This window comes from Aplysia californica, unplaced genomic scaffold, assembly GCF_000002075.1.
Source record: "Aplysia californica isolate F4 #8 unplaced genomic scaffold, AplCal3.0 scaffold00056, whole genome shotgun sequence".
NCBI lineage: Eukaryota > Metazoa > Mollusca > Gastropoda > Aplysiida > Aplysiidae > Aplysia > Aplysia californica.
Window position 1 is genome coordinate 663,487 of NW_004797326.1, and position 8,038 is coordinate 671,524.

At 41.1% G+C, this 8,038-nt stretch overlaps 1 protein-coding gene across 6 annotated transcripts in view; it reads right to left on the reverse strand.

Annotated features, from left to right (window-relative positions):
- LOC101863493 overlaps positions 1 to 8,038 on the reverse strand; it is an 87,368-nt gene that overhangs the window by 67,103 nt on the left and 12,227 nt on the right. For 2 of the 6 annotated variants that reach the window (XM_035968390.1, XM_035968389.1), the window contains exon 1: positions 7,470 to 8,006. The exons of 2 other annotated variants lie outside the window; for them this stretch is intronic. The gene's annotated coding sequence lies outside the window, so the exon portion shown is untranslated. Of the gene's footprint in view, positions 1 to 7,469; positions 8,012 to 8,038 lie in introns of those variants that run through there. 2 more of the 6 variants (XM_013079566.2, XM_035968386.1) reach the window with 2 other exon arrangements.

An 8,038-nucleotide genomic window follows, 5' to 3' on the forward strand; every position in this document is an offset into this window, starting at 1 on the left:
CTTCTTCCATGTCTGAACCTGGCTTGCTCTTCAGTAATTATTTCATCTGCCTGAGGTCTGCATCCGTTCAGTATAACTTTTAGTTTTAGTATCACTTTGCTAGCATCACTTATCAGGCTAATAGTTCGATAATTTTGGCATCTATATTGCCTTTCTTGAGGAGAGTGAGGATAAGAGACTGCGTCCAGGATGTCGGCCATTTATTGCAGATGCTAGAGAAGACGTCCACCATTGTCTCTCCATGCTTGATCCGTTCTGCAGGTATGTTGTGAACGCCAGCTGCCTTTCCGTTTTTCTGTGATCAAATGGCCGTCTCTACTACTTCTTCTCTAAGGATTGGGAAGTCATAATTATTTGTCGATTCATTGCAGGATGTTACAATGTGGTCACCGTTGGATTGGTGGTTTTAAAGGTCCGGACAGTATTCAGTCCATCTTTTTCGAATGCCCTCTTCCTCTGTGAGGCAGTTCCCAGCTTTGTCGTGGGTGGTGCTAACACGTGCTTGCCAGGGTTTTGCTAGTTTCTTTACTGTTTGGATTGCGCGTTTGCTGTAATTCTTCTAGAAATATTCCTCAATTTCCTTACACTGCTCCTTAATTTGCTCTTCTTTGGCTTGATTCATGTTCTTTCTGATCTTTTTATGGATATCTCTGTAGTCTTAAGCTTTACACACACACACACACACACATATATATATATATTCTTTTCTGATGTATAGGAAACTGGTTGTCTGCCATTCTGACCACGTGACCACTCACAGTAAAGTATTCGTCCACAGATCATGTAAAGTGTTTTACATATACATGTATATATATATATATATATATATATATATATATATATATATATATATATATATATATATATATATATATATGTGTGTGTGTGTCTGTGTTTGTGTGTGTGAGTGTTTGTGTGTGTGTGTGTGTAATGTGCATGTAATGTGTGTATGTGCTTGAATATAGTTTAGATTAATATGATTTTGCTTGAGCATAAGAAATGATTTTACCCAGTAGTTAACCAGTGACAGGGGGTCTGGTGGTTTTGAGGTTTTGGTGTTCACCTCTTATTCAATAGGTCGCAGGTTCGAAACTTGGTAGTGACGGAAAATGTTCTCCTCTAATCTTTTCTTTTTTTCCCCCTTTCCTGTTCGTTAACCATTTTCGGTCGTCTGCTTTCGTCGCCACTTTCCGACCACTCCCCCTCATCTTAACCCCCTTCTCTGAGCTCCTGATTCTTTTTGTAGCCTCTCTGCAGCAACTCCTAGGATGCTTCTTATTTCTGTCTTTCAGCCACACCCCTGATCTTATGGTGGGTAAAATCTAACACCTAGCCTAGAGAGAGATTGGGAGGTGGAGACAGAGAGAGAGAGAGAGAGAGAGAGAGAGAGAGAGAGAGAGAGAGAGAGAGAGAGAGAGGAGAGAGAGAGAGAGTGAGAGAGAGAGAGTGAGAGAGAGAGAGAGAGACAGAAATAGAGACAGAGAGAAACAGACAGACAGACAGATAGACATACAGACAGATAGACACACAGACTGATAGAAAAAGAGAGAGTAGAAGATGGAGGAATAAATAAAGAAACATGTGTATGTATATATAAGAAGATAATATTTATAGAGAGAAAGACATAGATAAACAATAAGAGAGAGTGAGAGAGAGAGAGAGAGAAAGAGAGAGAGAGAGAGAGAAAGAGAGAGAGAGAGAGAGAGAGAGAGAGAGGGTTAGTGAGAGGGGGAGACCACTTGACCAGCGCGGACATAAGAAAAGAGCGTCACGAAGTAGCCAAGAGACAGGGGTCAAACTCAGGACACTTTGCCACTGGCGCTTAGCTCCAACTAGTTTCATATTTTTTTAGTTTTTTCCCTTCAAATCCTTAGATATACCAGAAGAAACTTCATGAGTTTTTGCCTAGAGGAACATAGTTATGTCACGACACGGTCGAGTCGGGTTCTAGTCAATTTTTTTTAAAATTGTTTTTTGTTTTTGTGAAGTGTTTTACGGCGCTCGCAACAGCATAATAAGTTCATATGAGCGCGCGGGACACACCTAATATTTTCAGTTGGTAGGAAATTTGGAATTTTGCCCGGGTGGCGGCCGAAGCCTACTCTTATCGATTTTAGACCACCAAGGGATCTTTAACGTGCGTAACTTGCACACAGGCCCTCCGAGACTTTTCGCCCTTGACCGAGAAGGCTAGGTGTAGATCTTTCCTACCAGAAGATCAGGGGTATCGCTGAAAGACAGCAGTAAGAAGAAGCGAAGGAGTAGCAGTAGAAAGGCTGCAGAAAGAATCAGGAGCCCAAAGGAAGGAGCAAAGGGGGTGAGAGGGTGGGGGCAGAAAGAGGAGACGAAAGCAGACAACAGAACATTGCTAGAGAGCAGGAAATGAAGTGAAAGGAGACGAATTTAGAGAAGAAAATTTTAAGGTCACTACCCGGATTCGAACCGGGACCTTTTGAATAAGAGGCCAACACCTTAACCTCTAGGCCACGAGAGCCCCCAATTTTTGGAATAATATGGAGGTATTGGTTTCATCTTGAAGCTAGTTCGTTTGGCTTGCTTTTGACAAATAAAATACTCATCTCTCTTGAATCGAAGTCGAGGTGTTTAATATTGGAGGAGGTGTGCTTCCTATGGTTTCAAACGTGAAGTTTTATGATAAAATGGATGCCTAAAGTTTGGTAAATTTGAAAGCTTGAGAGTCTTTGGAAATTGCAAATTTACAAATTGTGTGTCTTTTATCAACTGTTCATAAATGGGGTTAAGCTATAGTTTTTAAAAAATCAGTAAAAATTGTCCAATACTCCATGAAATGCTGGTTCTTTTGATTTGATTATTTTGTTTTCGTATAATTTATTACGAGCAAGTATGTCCTAAAGGACGCAGTGAAAAGACAGTTTCACAGGGCTATTGTCACTGACAATTGAGGGTTCGGATTTGTCAATAGAGACAGAAAGCTGATGATTATGTCAATATGACAATTTGAAAAAAGAAAAAAAACAAAGAGCAAAAGAAAAATAACAACAACAAAAACAAAAAGAAAAAAAGAAAAAAGAAAAGACAAAACCCGCAAGTGAAGACAATGGAGAAATTAAATGTGAGGTTATTTCAAAATATGCGGTTTCGGTACATGACACTGCAAGATCTATCCAGATAATGGACGCAAAAGTCATTTTTCATTTACCCAGCAGATTTTAAACATTTCTAGTTTCATTTATGACTGAGCTTTGTTGGTTCTAAAATCACGATTTTCAGTCTGAATCATGAACGCATAACATACTTTCCTGTACACATCTCATGCAGAGGAAACGAACCCTTCAGTAGAAGGCGAGAGGGGACTGAGAACAATACACTATTGTTTTGCCAGTGAACAAACAGCCCTGTCATTTGTGAGGCATTAATTGTGGTGAAACCAGGTTCTCGTCACAATAATTAAGTCAAAGATACTGGTATTTTACATACCGTTGGGCAATTTTTATCAATTTTTCGATTTATGGCTCAGCAACCCTGTATGCCCCTTTAATAACGCATTGTTTTGTTGTTGTTGTTGTTTTCGTTGAATTATCTGAAATGCTTTGATCAGAAGCACCAAATGTGTAAATTTATTGTAGCTTCCCTGAACAGTCAAGCTTTGGAAGTCACCAAACTTTAGTGGCCATCTTCCCGATAATTCTACCTTTAATACAAGGCGACATCCCCCCCCCCCCCCCCCCCCCCCCCGCTTTCTTCAATCGAAAATATCTTCAAGATAAATTGGTATCTTTTTTTTAAATCAAAGGCAGGACAAATAAATGAACAATCTTTAAGATTATACCAATAACTCCACATTATCTCCGAAAATGTTCGAGCGCCTGATTCCATCACTTCGTGACACATTTAAATGACGTCATCAAAACGAAGCGTTTTTTCACCTCTCCCGTGTTAACCTCACCCACGTCTGTGGTTTAACAGTTAGCTGTATCGCCACAGCAGACAGAATACTTCTGTTAGATTCTCGTGTGAGAAGATACTTCATCGAGCATCTCGGTCTTTCGTCTGGGACGATGTATCCCTATCAAACCTGGTTGGCCATAATAGGAAATGTTTAAGTTCGTCTACCAATTTGATTAATTAACTTACATGTACTTCGAAGAGGGTGCGTGTGTGTGGGGGGGGGGGGGACACCTATAGTAGAACCCTCGCCCCTAAAAAAAACCAAACTATTTCTTTAAAAAAAGGCACGAAACCCCTTTCCCCAAAAGCCTGCTATTTACACTTCTTCAAAAATATTGTCTGTAATCTCACTCAACACGTCAAACCCGGCAACATGACTTGTAGCCTTATCTGGCGTGCACACGGGGTAACTTTCGCAAAGTCGATTGTTTCCAAATCCATAATATAATGGTATAGTGATGCTGAGACTGCATCTGAGTGTCTCTTATTTTTGGAAAACCATAAATGTTCTCTCCCACTGTTTTGAGACAAATTTTAATGTCTTGTCCATAAAACAGGTCTCGCCACTGTCTTTTCCAATACCCAAACACACACCCATCCAATTACAGACCAACAGTACTAACAAGCTGTCTGTGCAAACTTATAATGATTCACATGCGACTCATCTGGTTTCTGGAGACAACGGGCTCGCTGAGCGGATTCCAGTGCGGATTCAGGAAAACTGGATCCACTCTGGATCCCCTGGTCCACCTGGAGACCTTTATACGCGAGATGTTCGCTGAAGGAGGCCACATGATCGCCATCATTTTCGACCTAGAAAAAGTCTTCCACAGAACCTGGAAGCACGGCATTTTCAGAGACCTGTACGCACTCAGCATACTCGGTCACCTCCCTGCCTTCATTGGCAACTTCCTGAAGAACCGTTCCTTCCAGGTTTGTGTCGGATCCTCCCTTTCAGACCCTCACCAACAGGAGGAAGGAATCCCCCAGGGGAGCATCCTTTCTCCTTTCCTATTTGAAATCAAAATAGATTCCATAGGAAAAAAAACCTCCAAAAAAGCATAGACAGCTCGTTATACGTTGACGACTTTTTTATATGCTGCCGTTCGAAAAATCCTCATCTGAGATCCATGGAAAGGCAGCTGCAAACCTGTACAAACTCGAATAGTGGGCAAACAATAAGGGTTTCAAGTTCTCCCCGTCAAAGACGGTTGCAGTACACTTCTACCGAACAGGCAGACGTGTGCTGCAGCCGGATTTGACACTATACAGGGAAAGGATTCCTGTCCAGCACCAGGCTCGTTTCCTCGGCGTTATATTCAACAAAAAACTCACATTCATACCACACATCAAAGACCTTCGTGTGAGGTGCCAGAAAGCGTTAAACGCTTTGAAAATTCTCTCGTATCCGGAGTGGGGCGGGGACTCAAAACACCTTCTCCATTTGTACATCTCCCTTGTCCGGTCCAGGCTTGACTACGGCTGTCAAGTCTACGGATCGGCAAAACCACACATCCTGAAAATGCTACTAGAACCAGTACAAAACCAAGGACCCCGCCTCGCTCTTTCGGCTTTCCGAACTTCACGGTGGAGAGCCTCCAGGCCGAGGCAAACATACCATCACTCACACTCAGACGCACACAACTCTCACTACAATACGCAATTAAACAGAGTTCAACACCAGAGAATCCAGCGCATAACTGCACTTTTAAACAAACCCAGAAACAATAAACAAATTCCAAAACAACGAAAAACTCATCAAACCCTTCGGCCCCAGAATCCTTGAGGACCTCAAAACTTACACTTTTCCAAACAAGACATCCAACTAATTATTTTCCCCGACCTCCCTCCGTGGCACCTTACCAAGTCAAAAGTAGATTTACAGCTGACAACACACAACAAAGAAAGCACAAACACCAAAACTTTTAAAGCAGAATACAAAAAACTAATAGAAAAATACCCCGGTGCGGAGCTCATCTTCACGGATGGCTCCAAAAAAGACAATGATGTGGGCACTGCAGCCCTATCTTCCAACAGTACACACCAGAGGAGACTACATCCTGAAGCCTCCTTTTTCTCTGTGGAGGCCGCTGCCATTGACATGGTACTGGACTCCGTAGAAAATTCTCCTAACAAATCTTTCCTTATCCCTTCTGACTCTCTGTCTTGCATCACCTCACTCGCAAACTACAAGCTCCTACACCCCAAAATAGTTAGGCTACAACAGAAAATTCACACCTTATCTGAAACAGGGGAAAATATCACTCTCCGACAGACTGACTTTAAAAATAAAGTCAAAAAGTACACCTCCAGTCATTGGGAGAGCCACTGAAAAAACAGACGAGTAATAAACTCTATAATACTAAACCCAAACTGGGACCGCGAAATCCTTTGGACCTCTCCAGAAGAGACGAAGTCATTTTTACTCGATTACGCTTCGGACACACGGCCCTAACCAAAGATAGTGAATAACAAGATGGGCCACTCAGCCAAAAAAGTGTCCGCAGGAAGTATGCTCTTTGCTTCAGATGGCGCTGCAGTCTGTTTTGAAGCTCTCTTTCGTTTTTCCAGAAGAAGAATAGGAATAGCACCTCCTTGCGTGCGCAGATCGACTGCTGTTCATCAGCAGTTCGGGTACGTTCAGTGCGGAGTTTTAGTTTTAAAAAATGTTAATGACCTCTCGCCTTTCATTCTAAAGTCAAATTAAACGAAGAAAACCATCACCCTTTCCTCCGGAAGATGTTTTTTGCCAGCGTAACCATTTTTAAAAAGCGTTCTTCCGAAATGTATCCCAAAACTTGCTAGTTTCACTTTGATTTTTTAAAACTCAAGTAGGTTAACTCTGTTCACAAAGAGTGCGCTTTTGTGAAGAGGGCGCCACCAAATTTTGAGGACACTTTTTTAATTGGCTCAAAGAGAGAAGTGGCCCATCTTGTTATGTACTATCATTGCCCTAACACACAAATACCTCCTTCAGAAAAATTAGGAGCCGTTCTGTGTCGGATATTTTACCATTAAACACATTCTAACCGAATGTCTAGACTTCGGAGATATCCGAAGGAAATACTTCAAATGCAAGAAATTGCAAGACATTTTTTCCGTCGTTGGTCCCAACAGAATTTTGGATTTTATGAAGGCCATTGGCCTTGATGGAAAATTGTAGTGTAGAACAAATTTGAATTATTACATTTTTTTTATTAAAGTTGTTTTAGATTGAAATTATATTATATTTAAACCAAATTTTAATTTGTTTAACGTTTTAAGATCAAATGACCCGAGCCCAGCGTGCAGTGAACCGCAAATGAAAAACTAACTTGTGTTTCGTGCGCTCATATGACCTTATGCAGTTGCGAGCGCCGTAAAACCCCGTACAAAACTAAAACTAACTAAAACAGGTGAGGTAACTATATCTATAGAGCGATTCTGATGTCCAAAAGCATAATATACTGGTTATTTAAGAAAAAGGAACGCTGTTCCTTTCATTTTAGTAATACTAAAGAGTCGTGTTATAAAAACAACATCAACAATGTTGTACTTACATTTTTATCGCTAGTGAAGTACAGGGCGCATGTGATATAGAGATTGGCTGCAGTCAAGGCGGGCAGCACTTTAGTCTCGCCATGGTAGCTTTACATCTAAAACCATTGAGTTTTAAAGGTTTTTTAGTCGGTTATGTCAGGTCACCTTGCCCATATCCTTCTTGTATCGAGGCCAGGGCGGCATGTTTACTTTCGTAAAAGTACGTTTTGGAATTTGGTTTAAGTGTTGTAAGTGACAATCTTAATCCTATTGTTGATGGCAAACGGACGTATCTACATAATTTCTGTACACCCCTGTTTAGATGTGCATGTATTCATAGTTTAAAACAGGCTATGCGTTTATGTGTGTGTTGTTGTTTGTTTGTTTGTTTGTTGTTTGTTTGTTTGTGTGTATATGTGTGTTTTCAGAATTATGAAATGTGTTCTTACGGCGCTCTGCCTGGGATGGCTTAGTTCGTTGCGAGAAAACCTGAAAGCTAAACACATTATATTTCTGCTATCCTCTTCCTCAAAAAGGTTTTGCCGACCTCAAAAGTTGTTTGTGTTGTATTTTTCTGGGGGGGGGGTGT